The sequence below is a fragment of the Kogia breviceps genome, chromosome 4 (genome assembly GCF_026419965.1).
Source record: "Kogia breviceps isolate mKogBre1 chromosome 4, mKogBre1 haplotype 1, whole genome shotgun sequence".
In the NCBI taxonomy this organism is placed as follows: domain Eukaryota; kingdom Metazoa; phylum Chordata; class Mammalia; order Artiodactyla; family Physeteridae; genus Kogia; species Kogia breviceps.
Window position 1 is genome coordinate 71574756 of NC_081313.1, and position 18247 is coordinate 71593002.

Sequence of the window (18247 nt, forward strand, 5' to 3'; positions counted from 1 at the left end):
CACACCTTTCACAAAAATTAACTCAACATAGATCACAAACCTAAATGTAAAATTCAAAACTATCAAATTTCTAGAAGATAACACAGGAGAAAATCCAGATGATCTTGGGTTTGATTATGACTTTGCAGGTGCAACATCAAAGGCACAATTCATGAAAGGAAGAATTGATAATCTGGACCTCATTAAAATTTAAAACTTCTGCTCTCAGAAAGACAGTGTTAAGATAATAAGAAGCCACAAACTGGGAGAAAATATCTGCAAAACACACATCTGATCAAGGACTGTTATTCAAAATATAAAAAGAACTCTTAAAACTCAACAATAGGAAAACAAACAATCCGATTAAAAAATGGATCAAAGAGCTTAGTAGTCACCTTACCAAAGAAGATATACAAATTGCAAATAAGCACATGACAAGATACTCCGCATCATATGCTGTCAGAGAAATGAAAATTAAAACAATAAGATATCACTATATGTCTATTAGAATGGCTAAAATCCAAAGCCCTGACAACAACAAATGCTGGTGAACATGTGCAGTAATAGGAATTCTCATTCATTGCTGGTAAGAATGCAAAATGGTACAGCCATGTAGGAAGACAGCTTGGTGGTTTCTTACAAAACTAAACATAATCTTAACACATTACCCAGCAATTGTGCTCCTTGTTATTTACCCAAAGGAGTTGAAAATTTATGTCTACACAAAAACCTGTACATGGATGTTAATAGTAGCTTTATTCATAACTGCCAAAACTTGAAAGTAACCAAGATGTTCTTCCTTATGTGAATGGATAAGTAAACTGTGGTACATTCAGACAATAGAATATTTTTAAGTCCTAAAAAGAAATAAGCTATCAAGCCATGAAAAGACATGGAGGAATCTTCAATGAATAGTACTAAGAAAAAAGTGATCCTGAAAAGGTTGCATACTGTATGGATTCCAACTTTATGACCTTCTGGAAAAGGCAAAACCAGAGAAACAATAAAAAGTGGTTGTTAGATGTTAAGGGGTTGGAAGGGATCAACAGGCAGGGCACAGAGTATTCTTAGGAGAGTGAAAATATTCTGTACAATACCATAATGATGGATACATGTCATTATACATTTGTCCCAACCTGTAGAATGTACAAAATCAAGAGTGAACCTTAATGTAAACTATGAACATTGGGTGATTATGATGTGTCAATGCAGGTTCATCAACTGTAGCAAATGTATCCCTCTAGTGGGGCATGATGATAATAGAGGAGGCTATGGAGGTGTGGAGCAGAGGTATATGAAAAAACTCTGTACCTGCCCCTCAATTCTGCTGTGAACCTAAATCTGTTCCAAAAAAATAGTCTCCTTTTCTTTTTAAAAGTCATTTATAGATTTAAAAAAAAATATCAGTATCCAACTTTTGCAAGAGTGCCATGAAATGGATTATATGTTCTTTTATATGTTATTAAAACCTTCAGTGGATTTTCACTGCATTTACAATAAGCTCAAACTCGTTAATGTGGCCTGAAACGAAATGCTGGCCATTTCTTATCTCTCTTATCTCATTTCACACCACTGTAACTCTGGGCATTACCCTCAAGCCACGTGAGCTTCCTTCTTTTCCTGATCTATACTAATTGATATCCCATCTTGGGTTATTCACTTGATTTTCTTTTGGTTTAGAAATCTCCAGCCTAGGTACTGAATAACCAGCTTTCAGGAAAATTTCAGCACTCATATCACCTCCATAAAGAGGTCTCACCTGATTAACTAATCTAAAGCATATTCCTTCAACATTTACATTCCACATCACTCTGTTTATTATTTTCACTGCACTATCACCTTTAAAAATTGTCTTCTTAATGTTTCTGTGTACTCTTTATCCTTATCTATTTCATTCCTCTGGAACATAAGCTCCATGAAAGCAGGAATCTGGCTTATCTTATTTACTGCTAAATTTCCAGTACCTCACACAGAGCGGACAAGCAACAAGTATTTGCTGAATATGTGAATATCTACTTTCTTGTTTCTCTAAAAAGCTGTTTCAATGAGGATGGCAAACGTGGAGTTGAAACTGTTGTGTACAGAGACAAAAGATATGAATTTTCTTGCAACATTAATTCTATAACATTTTTCATAGTCAATATTGTATTTCCAAAATCTTTTCCTACTACCTGTCTCTGTTGAAATACAATAATATAAAAAGCATTTTAAAGTGAGCATATCTTAAAAAACAAATCTGGGAAACAGATTTGGTTTCAATAATATTTTTGCCCTTCTCGTTTGGGAAAGACTCTCATCTACAAAACAGAAAAGAGAGAATCCTCATGAACTTATATGTGCTGCTTTTTCTAGCTCAATGCATTTCTACCCTGCCATAAGAGCATTAAATTTAAGAAAGTCATGCAGGACCTAGAGGAGGTACAGGTAACTAGTTAATGCAAGTGACCTCCACAATCTTCCACTATCCTATATCCACTCTGTCCCAATTCAGCAGACCATGAATGATTCTATGTGTTCAAAAATATTGTCTAAATTGACCAATGTCTTAGTCTTGCAGAAAGCAGAGGCTGAAACAAAGGCTCGTGTCCTTCTATTGTTTTAGGGAATGCAAACTGAGGGAAGCATGAGTGAGAGAGAGGAGAATAAGGCAGAGAAGAATAGATGAGCTAATAGGTGGGTATTTTATGGAATTGGTATGAAGTGCAAATGGTTGTTGAATACTGGAATATCCTTCTTGTTCACCATATAAGTGGAAAGTTTCTCTAGATCAAGGGAAGGGGAAGATTTTATCTACCAGTTCCATTCTGCATTTGTCAAAGATTTGTTCTGCAGAGTGTCAATGTCCAGTCCCTAGTCCTCTGTTCTTCCCCTCCTCCCATCTGAACTTCTGGATTGTACTTGTGTAAATGCCAAGCAGATCTTTTGGGATCTTAAGCCTCAGTATCAACAAGGAAGCCCCAGAGCAGGAGGAAAAATCATCGGTGTGATCATAAGAGGACATGGAGACAAGTGATGCCTGCATTCAGTCTGTCGGAGCCAAAGCACAACTGGTCATCTCAGCAATGCCTGAGACAGGCCAAGTGGCCAAAACAATGAGACACATAAGGACTACAGATATCAAGTGTGTCTGGTACAGCTACCCACTACACTCTCCAGTCCTGACTAAACAATCTTATTGTAAACCTAGGAAAAACCCTTGATTGGTGAAATTCAGATTTAAAACAATATAATAGGAAACATCCACCTTTAGGGGAAAGTAATCTCAGTTTATGGACTGCCAGCTCTGTGCAAGTACTAAGCTGAGCATTCCTTCAAGCACCTTCCACATGTTAACTTTAGGGCAGGCAACAGCACACTCCTGTTCCAAGGTATTGGCTCCTCTGTTGAGCAATACTCTCAAAGCTTCTAGGGATCAGAAAAAGTTTGGACTTTGGGGTGTGGAGAGGAAAAGGAACAAAAAAAAAAAAAAATGAGGACACAGTAAAGCAGAAAGAAAAATGGGCAGAAGAAGTAAGTACTTCAGGGAGCCATAGAGACTGTCCCTAACTATTTTAGGAGCTATTCAGAGACATCTGTGCTACTGATATTCAAGCTTTAACCTTGAAAAGAAGATGCAGACAAAAAAGAAAAGTGAATAATCATTTAGGAGACAGGGACAATTCAAATTAGTTACTGAATTCCAACAAGAGAACACAAGTAAACCTTAATTAAGATGATTTTGAAAACGTGATTAAAATCAAGTACCAGTAAAGAATCACTAATAAATGTAGCCAACAATATTATGTAAACAGGCCTAAGTCCCTTGCATAACCAACTCAGGATGGTGAAAGACGGGATCATATCTTGATGATTTTTCACAAAACTCTAGAGCTGAAAGGAACTTCTGTGATCATGGGATCCCAAATCTTCAAATACAGAAGATGAAATTGTAAACTTGAGAGAGTGAGTAAACTGCCCAAAGTCATACAGAAAGCTAATGGCCACACCAAGACCAGAGCACAACTCCCAGCCTCAATGTCAATGCCTTCTCAAGAACCTCGGGTGATTTAAGTTTCTTAGGGGAAACACAAAGTAAACATTTTCCTCCACTCAAGAAAAAAATTAACTTAATGCACAGGGTGAAAACAGGGCTTTCAATTATTTTTCCATTATTTACATACAGGATTAACAATGTTTAGGCAAAAGTACATATGCAAAGAAATTCATGCTACTTTTTGATATTGGAGCACAAATTTCCGTAGTATTAACAAGAGATTTACTGACCTGATATGAAATTCTAACTAAAATCAAATCCACAAAGGACGGTTGGGTACTCACTGCTTTGTTCCATCCTGTTCGAAGGCTCCCATAAATGCTAAATCTATATCTATTCATAGAACAATGAACTGCCAGCTACTGCTCTAATGTACCACATTATCTACATTGACCAGATCGCTGCAGAATCTTGGCAAGGACTCCTTCTGTTAGGAAACTAATTCATTGTAGTCAGACACATACTTATGCTTTATTTATGTCTATTGGACAAAAGATTATTAAACAGAATGGATGTTAAGATTACATTATAAGGTCTGACAGAAGGTAGAACTTCAGAGTGAAAACTTTACCCTCCCTTTAAATTCAACCCATCACAGCTCCCTGTGATGAGCCCCAAATAGACACAACCTGCTAGTTCAGTGATCATACTTGTTGGACAGGAGCAGAGGGCTAAAGACTTCAAGAAAAATCCTGTCCTCCTTTTAAAGAGGATAATAAACAACGTTATTTTGTTTTGTTTCAACACATTGGTAGTGTTTCTGCTTGTTCTAAAATCTGCCTGTGCCGTGAGGGTCCTGTGAGGCAACCTGCCTGATTTGCATTGACTCCCGGTGACCTCCCTGCAGGCAGAGCCCTGAGGACACCCTCATGGAAGCACAGGTAGAATTTAAAACACAGGTCATGCCTGTGTGATATTTTTAAATTGTCAGAGTTAGGAGACAAAGAAGCAAAATTATTACAAACATGATTCATTTTTTTCCCAACGTGCCTCAAGGGTCTCCAGAAATATGTAGCAACACTTCCACTGCTTTTGTATTATTTAGATTTATTTTATTTAGAATAAAGTCATTTCTTTCCAACCCACAGGTCCGAGGTTTCTCATTATCCTCAGAGCAGTCACATGACAGATGTTAATGGCTTCTCTGTGCTAAAGAATGTCAATTGTCACACTGCAGGGAGATTTTACACTGTGGTCAAAACATGCAGAAGAGAACTATGTCAGACGTTTAAACACGGCAAAAGGCTTGATCCTACTATTTCATCTAAAGATCCGGTACTCACAATTGAGAGTGACGGAGAAGATGTAATGTATCTGAGATATTAGGGAAAATATGAGTTATTTTTCTTCTGGTATTTGTGTGACTCAAAAAAGAGCAGTGTGTATGGAGGGAGACATTATTTTGTAGTTGTGGTTACTGTTTTTATAGTTTGATTGGGTAGTTCCTTAGGCTTTTTCTTCCTGAACTATATGCAAACGTATGCCTAAAAATACAAGATATTTTAGATGAGGGTTATTCCAACAAAGCACACATGGAAACTTCTTTTTTTTTTTCCTTCAGAAATCAAATCTCTAACAAGGATCTGACAAATGTCCTCGTGAGTACAGAGAACAAGACTTGTTACTTTTATTTTATGGATGATAGAATCACAATAAACCCAAAATGAAACACTAAATGAATGCTCGTTAAAATCAACTGAGGCAAATCTAAAGAGTGAGTTTCACTTAACATCAATAAGAACACAGAAATAAGCTGCATGGCTTTGGGTAAATCTAAAATATCACCTGAGTTATCCCTTAGTCTAAATATAAACTTTATCATTCACTCACCTATCTCTAAAAGTCAGACAATTCTGCAAGTATATTCTACTTAAATTAGATTCTTCCTGATTTAAGTTGAATAATTTAGTTTGATGGAAATTTCTTAAGCATTTACTGAGCTTTAATGATACAAAGATGAGTAAGATAAAAATGTACACACAACTCACTTTAATATAAATCAAGTACTACTTAAAGGTATAAGCAAAATGTTTTAGGATCAGAGATGATGGAATGATCAGGAAAGTTTTCATATAAAAAATGAGATTTTACCTGCATCTTACAAAGTAAGTGGCTGCCCTGGGGGGCCCCCACTGTCCCAGCCTAGGTACTCCAGTCTCTGCAAAGGAGAGCATAATCCCACTCTTAACAGCCCCTGTGTGCCCTGCCCCTGACAGAAGTTACCCATTGAGTTTTCAAGTAGGCCTTCGAAAGTAGGTATTTCAGGCCCATTTTAGAGCTGAGGCTGTCTTAGGCTCTGGTAAAATGACTTGCCCCAAATCACGCAGAGAATTAGGAATGAAGTGAGGCTTCGAATCTTGTCTGCAAAACTCCTAAGCCTGCACCTGTCCTCTGCACAACAGTGAATGCCCTTCTTCACAGTCGCTTCCTTCCCCCTCCCAGTAACGTCTTTGAAACTAACAAATGTTAGTTTGGAGCTAACACCCATCCTTTCATAGATGTTAGCATCAGAAATATCTCTTGTGAGAAGAAAGGAGAGGAAGAAAGAAGATTCCACTAACTGCAATACTGTACTTACTAAGTGGAGTGTTTATGATACTTGATACACCTTTTACTTAACCATCCCTATGAACCTTTGTTGAAGGGGTGCTGCTATTCACTACCCATAAGACATTGTGCAAGTAACACAATCTTTCAGAGCTTCCTTTCCCTCCTTGAAAACGCAACATGCCTCAGAAGGTTATGAGCATTCAGAGATAATCCACATACAGTGCTACCACAGTACCTGGAGTATCAGAAAAGTTCAATAATTGTTGGTCACTGTTTTATTATTGAGTGAATAATACCCCCTTGCTAAACTCACTTTTCTTCACACTCGTTAAAAAAAAAAAAAAAAGGTGAGTGTGGTTTCACCAGGTGGAGGGAGTGCATGTGGAAGATCTCTTTAAGTAGTAGTAAGAGCGTGAAGGTGTGAAAGTGTATGGAGTACTTGGAAATATTTGGAAAAAGCAAGAGGTTTCTAATATGGCATAAGAGGTATTATGTGGATGAGAAGCCAGAAAAATTGAACAGCTGTGAAGAGATACGATTTTATTCTGTAAGCAAGGAGGAGACATCAAAGGTGTTTGCTCTGTATTCATGGGTTTGTTTGTTTTAAACAAAGGTGTTACATAATCTAGCTCATCTTGGTATTGGGAAAATAACCTTCATAGTACCGAAAAAGATAATTTTGAGAGGAGAGACAGTGGGTTGGAATGACCATCCAGAATGACTTTTATGATATGGAGAGAATGGATAAGAATGTGGACTAGGGGAGTTGTGTAAATAGAAAGGTTAGAAAATAAAACAGACTAATATAAAACTAGCTTGGTAGGAGAGGAGAATCAGAAATTTTAAAAAAGGTTTATAACGTGGGCAACTATAGGTAGCAAGAAAAGTAACCAAAGAAGTTAATGTAGAAACACAATTCAGAGAAATTAATGTGTTTGGTTTGGCATAGCTTGAATTTGAGAGACATGAGGCAAAAAACTTGTGACAATTTTAACTACATGTATTTTTGTGCCTGTGAGAGTTTAGAATTGGAGATTTAGATTTGAGGGTCATGAACCAAAGTGATAGTGAAAGCATGGAGTGGGTGAGGTCCTTGGAAGGAGAGATGCAAAAAGTCAACACCTACAGGGGCTGGACTGAGGGATGGCTGGTTCCTAACCACTGCATCAGGTCAGGCTCCCCAGCAGGCCATGGCATACTCCCTCTCCTTGGGCCATTACTGACTTCTCATCCCATTTCTCCGGCAAATCCCCACAGACTGTGTGACATTTAGTCTTTAAAAAACATCAGGTTCTAATGAAGTTCATATCAATAAACTGAGAAAAAAAATAGAAGGTAGAACACCGCTTTAGCAATTTGGTTCAGTTTTCTCCCTGAAAATGTTATTTATATACTCTCTAATTGTTACCACTGAATTAAGCATGTAAAATCTTTGCCTTTTTGAACTTTGATCATTAAATTATATATATTTTTCTACTGAAAATAAAAACATTTCAGATCTTTTAACTAGATAGTAATATCTTAAAGCTAGTATTTACTTACATCATTCTTATGTCAACATATACTATAGATAGTCCTCAAAACTGGTGAGAAATCTGTCTATATACTTAACTCCTTGGCACTATTTTCCCGTGTTCACTGTTGATAACTTCTTCAGAATTAGATTACCACTTTGGTGAAGCATGTATTACCCACAGAAGAAGCTGAACTGTGTTTGAATTTTATTTCTCCTTGGCTTGGGAAATACTCAGTATTGATATTAATTTCAAAATTTCCTATCCCAGATATCCAGATGAAAATTTAGGGGAAAAATCAGTATAAAATCTTAAGCAATGTTTAATTAGGTCAATGTAATATATAATAATTAGTTACCCACCTCCCGTTGTTCTTTGTAGTAGTGTTAAACATTGTGTTTGAACTCTAAATACTACCTTACCTTTGTAGGTGATATGGGGAAGCAGGAAAGCAAGGAGGTGATGCATACATAGATAACTGACAACAAAACGAAACAAAAAACGGAAGACTCTGTGGTTTGTGATATGTGTTTTAAGAGCGATAAAAGCTTCCTACAGCATTTCTTCTAATGAGAAAATTATATTCCAGACAAAGGGGCTAGCATAAATTAAGTCAGAAAGTTAAAAGACAGCATATAGTTTTAGGGGGAAACAAGAAATAAATCATACAAATCCTAGAAAAGTGTTTCTCAAATGTATTTCCCTGGATACTGACAGACACATGACAAAATGGTTCCTAGGTGCATTATCTTATGCAACCTTTGATTTAAACAGTTTTATTTACAGTAACCTTCTCAGAACATTTGGTATGCTCCAGTGAGAGAAGGGGAGGACTCAACCTTTCTCACAAGGGCATGAGGGAAAGTACTGGGGGCAGTGGACACCGTTGGTTATCCACCCAAATCCTACACTTACCTTGGGAGAACTGACCTCAAGTTAGTGGAGCTGCTTTACCAGCAAAGACAGAGAACAAGTTCCTGGGCATTTATGTTCCCACTCCTTTGCCGCCCCACCCAATGACTGATTGGTGCCAGAGTATGAGAATCCAGCTCCCGTGCTGACAGTAGCACCAACAGCAATGTGTAATTTACACTCTAGAGCACCACCACGGAATCAGACTGAGGTTCTGCCTGCCTGACATTGTATCTCCCCTTTGACTCTTCCCCTTCTGTGTCCTGCTCCCCTTCTCCCTTACTGGATTTTCCTGGGACCTCTGCCTTAATACGTTCTATGCACACAAATTCTTGTCTCAGGGTCAGTTCCAGGAATAACGCCGAGAAGATATCCAGGATAATACCACGAAGTGTCTTGACTGCCAGAACTAATGTCTGTAACTGAAATTTCTTGTTTTCTTCCAGGTATCTGGCATAGTTTAGACACTGTCCTTTTTGTCAAGTTAAATTCTGAACAGAAGCAGACATGCCCCTAACATTTGTGGAGTCCAAGGCAAGAGTATAAATAAGACCCACATACCATAAATTAACGTAAAACCTCTTAAATACAATATATCTGTTCTCCTATTTTTTCCATAGTTACTCAATATTGAAAAGTTGTTGTGGCTCATGGGCTCTAGAGTGCAGGCTCAGTAGTTGTGGCGCACGGGTTTAGTTGCTCCGCGGCATGCGGGATCTTCCTGGACCAGGGATTGAACCCATGTTCCCTGCACTGGCAGGCAGATTCTTAACCACTGTGCCACCAGGCAACACAGCCAAAAATAAATAAATTAATAAATAAATAAATTAATTTTTTAAAAAGTTGTTCTCATTTGCTAATTCATGGTCCCTCTAGAATCACAAATTACAATACAAAGAGAAGCAAGAAAATGAATGCTTGACCCAATTGGGAAACAATACTTTGTTATGTAAAAATGTCTTTCTTACCTTAGGTAACCCCCGCTCAAATCCTTTCACATTCTGCCTCACAGGCAGTGATACCACTCACAACCCTTCATATCATTTGGACACAGTTACCTTTTGTTTAAAAATTAAAAAGGCAACAAATGTGGAAAAGCATTTTCTTGGGACCTGAACTATGCTCATCACGAGAGTAAATGTTTAGGGACATCTATATGTCCGTGTCAGTACTAAGTGCCCAACCCCAAGAAGCTGATGTGTCTGTGTTCCTCAGTAAAGTTTCTGTGTGTTTGTGCTTATAATCAGTGAAGCCTTCTAAAATATAGGGCCAAACCCCACTTACCTGGGTATGAGGGCTATACTAAACAGAAAGATGCCTTTTCAACTTTATTTTATGAGCACCATGTCAATATTTTTTTCGATGTGGACCATTTTTAAAGTCTTTATTGAATTTGTTACAATATTGCTTCTGTTTTATGTTTTAGCTTTTGGCCACGAGGCATGTGGGATCTTACTTCCCTGACCAGGGATCAAACCCGCACCCCCTGCATTGGAAGGCGAAGTCTTAACCACTGAACTGTCAGGGAAGTCCCACCATGACAATAGAAAAATATGCTAAAGCAATTCTGTTTTATCATTTAAAAAGAAAAAGTGGAATCCATAAATTAAAAAAATAATAAAGTCTAGATAGTGTTTTAACGTAAGATGTAAACTGATATACATGATTTCGTAAGTTAAAATGCATTTACCAACCTTAACTCTTTCATATGAAAAAGGCTTATATTGAAATACATTCCATAGTATGTAAGTCACACACAATTTCAATAAACCTATATTTACACATTGCAAATGACAAAAGAGTAGACATATTTTCCTTTTGCCTTCTATGAATTCATTACAGTAGATATCATATAACCCCAGCTGACCATGGTTTACCAAGTGATATTGAAAACAATTTCAAGAATATTCTTCAAGAGGTATTTATAGTGAAGAATAATCTAATTTAGTAATGCACAGTAAGGTTAAGTTAGTGTCCCTTAAAGGACATGTTTTATCTAATAAAGAACATCATTTCAAGTAATATAGAATACAACTTACATGTTTTAATCCAAACGTGTAAGCTATATGACAGAGTAGGAAAAGCATATAACAAGGAATTTGGAGTCATGAGCTACCGCTCTAAAAGGGTCAGTAAAGCATTTAACCCTGACACTAACCCAGATACTTAATTTCTCCTTTTTGGCAGGACCACCATGCAAATGCATTTATTATTGCTATTATAGCATTGAATTGTGATAGCAAACACTTAATATTTGTTTGTTGAATAAATAAATAAATGAATGATCATATCAATCTATTTGGACCTCTGCTTACAGAATTGTAGAATGAGGAGTCTTACGGTACTACTGGATGATCTGTTGTATTTCTATACATTTGATTCAGGTTTGAGAATAACTCAATAAAAATAGGACCTTATTGTACTATCCCACCTAACATTTTGAGGTGGCTTGTATCTCCTTCAGTTTTCTAAACTGGCAGGTATCTAGACCCTAAATAAACTACCTGCAGTGCTAAGGTTAACAGTAACTTGAGTGGGATGTGATAACAGAATCCTAGATAATTAATCTGTATTTCCTTCACTATTTCTCAAATATTTGTTACACTGTAGTGCATTTACACTCCTGATTCAGAAGTTCCTGTTGTACTCCTACTGTGAAGAAGAAAACTGCACAAGATATTTGGGGATTCTCAAAATGCTGTGCATCTTGTGCCTGTACAGATCATAAGACTCCTTGTCTGCAACTGGTGTTACTTGCATGGAAAGGCATGAGTAAGTTCTCTGAAGTTTTAACGAAACGTCAATATGCATATGCTTGAGAGGAAATGAACCATGAATTATGGAACTTCTCAGTTTGTAGCCTTGCCCAGTCTTGGGTCTCAATTCCTTTTAAACTCTTTGCATTCCTGATATAAATTCCACATGCTTGTTTCATTCATGGCCAAGCAAAGGTTTCCCACAACTTTACAATGGCTTGCACTGGCTTCAGTCATGATTGCCTGTGTCAGAGTAGAACTTAAAAAACTGTTTATGTAGATATGATGCAAGCCCAGGCACCATTCCTCATTTTCCTTTCAATGTGTTTTTCAAAACCCCTAACATAGTTCTGCCTGTAAGTCAGAAACATTTTTGACAATAACGTGAAATTTTGTCTAATCTAATGTATCAGCTTTAAAATGAATTATGGAGCCATTTTAATAGCAGGTAGATGACCTGAGAACTCCAAAGCAATTTCCTACATATGGACTGTTTGACAGCACAAGACAGCAATACCTATGGTTGGCAGGATAATTGGTAATTATTGTTTTTAAGGAAATGTATCCTTGCCATTCAGTTGAAAGATGGAAATTTAGAAGAGTAAGGTTTAGGCAATCATTTAAGAAGAATAAATAGAGTAATAAAACTCAATATAGTATTTATACTATATTTATACGTATTTATACATTGGCAAACATGAAATGTTTTTAAAGTTTTCACTTTCCCTCATGGGGAAAAGTGTTTCTTTCTGCCTACACATTTTTTTAAAGTTTACGGAGGTTATCTGAAATATTTCAATAAATTTGCAACTTTGGAATAAGTTCAAACTTAATAACTGCCTAGCACTGTGGAATATATTAAGGTTATTCTTTAATAACTTTATTCCCTTCAATATCTCAAAATTTAATTGGAAAGTCGAGATAAACAAAAATGAAACTATTAAGGGAGAAATCAGAGGCAATAGATAACTGTTTTTGGTACCAGAATTTCACTTTAGAAGTTGTAGTTCTCTGAGACCTTGTGATAACTTATGAAAAGGTAAAAACCATTCTCATACAGTATTGATGGGAATCAAAGTGGTGTAATCACTGATTGATAGTGTTTTTTAAAATGGAACATATTTGTAACCGATGGCCTAGTTATTCTCCATCAGCAATTCTACCTCAAGATGTGAACCCTAAAAAAATGGGTACATTTGTTCACCAAAGACATAAAAGACAAGTACAAGAATATTCACAGCAGGTCTACTGGTAACAGATCCTCCAAATAGGAATATATATACATACACACACACACATATACACATGCATATATGTGTGTGTGTGTCTCTGTGTGTGTATATTTTTTGCATGATTCCATTTATCTATAGTTCAAACCCATGCAAAATTAACTTATGGTGTTAGCAATCAGAACACAAAGTAACTCTGAGGGGACTGTGATTACAAGGAAATATGAAGGGGGCCTCTAGGATGCTAGTCAGTGTTAGGCTCTGGGCTACAAAGATAAATTCAATTTGTGAAAATTCAATCATATAATTTGTACATTAGTTAATCTGTAGATATGTTATACTGCATAATTTGTATATATGTTATACTATAAAGAAGGGAAATACAATAAAAAGTAAAGGCCAATGTAGTTGGCAGTAAATGGTGAATACTCTTTTATTTCCATAAAAGGTGGCTTGAGTGAAAGTAATATCTACTTCAATATATGCTTCAAAAAAAATCTTTCCTTCAGTCTCTCATTGCATGTCCCTCCCTAGTTCTCAGCCCTTTCATGATGGGACATTGTAAATGCCCATATTCCATGGCCAAGAAGTAGGGGAAGTGAGGAGAAGCAGGGTAACTCACCTTGCTACTACACTCAACTGCCTTTATCATGGGAGTAGCTTATATTTTCTTCTAGTGAAATTTCTCCATCTGGTAACAATCCGCCTCTGAATACTGAGAAATCAAGTTCTTTCTAACCTAACCTTGGATTCATGGTTTAATTCTGATAGAGTCAGATGAATTTCAAATTATGTCTTGCCTGCCTAACAATGAAGGAAAAGCAATAAGCTTTCTAATATAACAGACAGAATGCTATCACTGGATGTTCCTTATTAATTGACAAAGAAATTCAGCTCTAGTGCCTGAACAGAACTTTGATATGTAATTGGGGAACCCAAAACACTCCTCCAACTTTATTTATACTTATCTCAAGTATAAACTAATACATATGGGTAGGACAACTAATAAAAAATATGTACAAAGGATGTTCAAAGAAAAAGAAAGATTCTGAAATGTTGTTTTTCAGAGAAAACTGTAAAAGAGAAAATCCTAATAATTGACTTTTTAAAAATACATAGTAAATTTTCCAAATGATATTTTATTCATGTAACAAATGTTTATCATGTACCTATTATGTGTCAGTCAGAAAGAATAGTATGAACAAGACTTTGGCGTGAGAATGAGAAAAAGTGAGAGTAGCAAGAAAACTACTTAAGGTGGGGTGAATTTAGGAAGGCCTCCAATGCCAAGAAGGACTGGCTAAATAATTTGTGGGGCCCAGGACAAAATGAAAATTTGGGGCACCTTGCTCAAAATTACTAAGAATTTCAAGACAGTGACAGCAGAGTATGAAACCAAACATAGGATCAGTGCAGGTCACGTGTGACTGCACAGACCACACATCCATGAAGCTGACCCCGGTGTTAAGCCTGTGGTTCATCTTAAAACCTATGCAAGTGTTCAAGTGATAGAGTAACTTGATAAAAGTGATGTCTTGACAAAATGAATCCACAAAGTTTGTAGATGATAAAATAAATTCAGGAGCGGGTAGATGAGGAGAATGGAAAGAGTAAGTAAATGTAGCACGGATAATTAGGAATTTCAGCTGTAAGGACTAGGACCCTGAAGCAGGAAGCAGTTGTGAAAATGGAGAGGGGCAAATGTGAAGGAATGAAGGATGGATTCAATCTAAGGCTGAGAAAACAGACGTCTTGAGTTAAATAATTTGATTTGCTAGAATTGTACATGTGTGGCTACGTGTGTTTAGGAGGGTGAGTTAGATTTCCAAAGAAAAGAAGAGGATACAAAACAGCATTATTTGCTCAGGGTTCACTCAGAATGGAGGATCTTATGTCTGGAGCATGGTGTAAAATAGATTCAAGGAAAGCAGGATCGAGCAGGGCAGCTACATAAGTGAAAAGAGAAAAGAAAGTTTAGAAGCAGCCATGAGTGGGAGATTGGGGAGGAACTGTCCAAATGGGGGTTCAGCGAAACTGCATAGAACTCCTGTAGGAGAGTTTTGCTATATTTTGACAAAACCTTTACTTTTGTCACACTATAGGCTCTATTGGACTCAACTTAGTTTTCAACTTTCTTTTTTGAACGGGATCGATATGACATTACTCATTCATTCTTCCAAAGAACAAAGATAAAATTTACGTATTTAAAAAATACAGGGACTTCCCTGGTGATGCAGTGGTTAAGAATAGGCCTGCCAATGCAGGGGACACGGGTTCGATCTCTGTTCCTGGAAGATCCCACATGCCGTGGAGCAACTAAGCCCATGCACCACAACTACTGAGCCTGTGCTCTAGAGCCCGCATGCCACAACTACTGAAGCCCACATACCTAGAGCCCATGCTCCGCGACAAGAGAAGCCACTGCAATGAGAAGCCCGCGCACTGCAACAAACAGTAACCCCCGCTCGCCGCAACTAGAGAAAGCCCGCACACAGCAATGAAGACACAATGCAGCCAAAAATAAATAAATAAAAATAAATAAATAAAATGTAAAAATATATATATACATATACAGAATAAAACTTATTGGACAATTGGGCCCTTTTAACAAGATACGTTATGAGATCTCAGTGATTTTATTTTCCTATACTTAGAAACATTTTGCTTTTAGTAACCTAGTAATTATTTCATTATTATTCATCCATTATTCTCATTATGCTTAAGAAAAGACTCAAGTAAAAAGAAAACAAAATAACAGAATCAACTAGAAACAAGATGCCACCGAGGAATCAATCATCATTTCCGTTTTTTACTAAATTACTCAAATATAGAATTATCTTTCAAAAAGCTGTGAAGAAAATGGAGATACCCACCTTTGTGGGTGGGTATGTTTGTGGTATGTTTCTAGCTTTCCTCGAACAAAGTGAAAATTCAGAACTTTTCATTTTCTTTCCACAATGGCAAAGAGAAGGTTTGCAGAGGAAGACACATCATCATTATTAGATGAATCGGAAGATGAATGCAAAGAGACAGCATTCTACACTATAATGGTGATAGTGAAATCAGAAGTGAGATCTCAGAATATGAGACTTTAAATAATAATGTCCTTAATGAACGACATATTGCTGAAGACAAAAAGGAAATATAGTGTTCTTGTCATTCCACAGAAAGGACTTCATCATGTAACACTTGCAACAAAACTCTGGATTATCTGGCTAAGCTAAGAAGATGTATTACAGCATGCTTTCATCATTTCTGATGTTTGAATCCAAAATTTACTTGACACAAAGAGGTTTGTTCTATTTAAATTTGTATTCAAATTTCTAATAAAGTTGTTTTTCACTTTTCCTCTAGTTTTCGGTATATTTTTATTTATATACTTTTATAAATAATAAAAAGGGTCAATTGGACACAGATGGTAAATTACAATTACTTTTTTTTTCCTGGTGGGTTAAGGACATTTATATTAAAAAAAAACATATAATTCTTCAACGTTCTAAAAGTCTGGTGTTTCTTTTAAAGTGACTGCCAGACTTTGGTTTTGGAGGAGATTAAGGCAAACAAGCTGCAACTTTAATATGATTATATTTTGCAAAGCTAAGAATTTTGGAATGGGAAGAAAGATGATGCTACTTAACATACATGGGGAAGAATGAAAGACTTAGTATTGGGTGGGCAGGGTCAAAACTGTGGATTTGATATTATATTTGACACACTAGTTGTAAGAGAAGTATAGTAGATTACTTGAGATTTTGTTATTCCAAGTGGAAGATAGAGAAGATACTGGAGATTTAACTAGTGTGCAGGGCTATCCATAGATACAAGGATCTCATCATAAAAGAAATGCTTGAAGTTGAGAGTGGCAGCTTTAAAAAGATTAGGCAATGGTGTGCTAGAACCGGTTTGTGAGAGCAATTGTTAAATTTTCAGAAATTTTGCAGCTAGTTGTTAAGCAGCCATTATTAAAAATTAAATTACATAAATTTAGAATTAAATTGTAAACAAAGGTAATAAGTACTCAAAATGTATCACTTTCTAATTATTTTACATTTTTCTGTTATCTATGCTTTTGAGGTTATTTATGCCTATTGTATATGTATGGTGCAAATGACAATTACGTGTTCTTCCTAATTCTTCATTCAGTGACATCAAGTTGGTAGCTTGAAACTTAATTTTTATGATAGACTCTTGGTAAGATTTCCAAATTATTTGACAAGGTAAATCCCCAATTAGAATGAAATCTTTATAGGAAAAGAGGATTCACATTACAATTAAACCGCTTTGTAAGAGTTTCTGGTTAGATTTAACGGTAAAAAGTGAGGCCTCCTATAAATAGTGATTGCAAATAAAAGCCTAGATGTATCTGCATTTCATTTGATTACTATTAAGGAGCCAATACGTTATTTTCCTTTCATTAAGGGAGGTAATGCTCCTGAGGAACTAAGGAGTGTTTTCATCAGTTCTTGGGGTGCTTATAAAGTTCCTCTGAAACAACCCATCAAATGGTCATTTATACCAGCTCTAGAACAAGTATGCCAGAGACCTACAGAAATCTTGCTCTCCTCCTTTCCAGTTTGCCCTGGGTAAACAACAGAGCAGGCCCAGTTTAACCCAGATAGCATTAATTTTCAACCCAGTTTCAAAATTAAGACTCTTCTTAAGAATAATCAGAAAAGGTCCCTCAGATTCACATGATAAAACACTGACTCCAGAACTTCATTGGCTTCTTCAAGAATTTCTTGTAAGCCTGAAAGTAAAGTTTGTAACTTAAAACACACACACTCCCTTCTTCATTCCAGTCAGCAAGGCAGATGCCAGGACTGCCGTAACTGTGGCTTCTACAATCTTGCCCCTCTCTCTCACTCCCCCTACTGCCCCAATCCCTCCACATCTCACCATCCCCCAACAAGCCAAAACAAGTAAAAGCAAAAGAAGAAAGTGTCTCACCTGAGTGACTGTGAATTCCTGTGTTGGAATTTTTCGTATTTTACCAAAAAAGAAAGTTGGTCATTTTGAAAGTATATAAAATACAATCCTATTTAGAATAACGGTGAAATCAAACATTGTGTGCTCACTGCAAAGTTTGCAACATTTGACAAATTGTAATTCTGTTCTTTGCAAACTTCTAAACACTTCCTGCTAAGTGACAACAAGCTTCAGCAAGTTTCCACAAACCTTCTGCAGCTTCTTCATCTCACTATAAAGAACAGATGCCGTTTTAGGGGCTGCTGTGAGCTCTTCTGTTCTCTTTACAACATGTACACACAGAGAAAG

The 18247-nt window shown here is 36.6% G+C and overlaps 1 long non-coding RNA gene across 1 annotated transcript in view; it reads right to left on the reverse strand.

Annotated features, from left to right (window-relative positions):
* The window catches only part of LOC136794026 (uncharacterized), a 456411-nt gene extending 438456 nt beyond the window's left edge, over positions 1–17955 (reverse strand). The window contains exon 1 of the long non-coding RNA XR_010840190.1: positions 17921–17955. This is a non-coding gene — a long non-coding RNA (uncharacterized lncRNA). The remainder of the gene's footprint in view (positions 1–17920) is intronic.
* Positions 17956–18247: the final 292 nt, after the last annotated feature.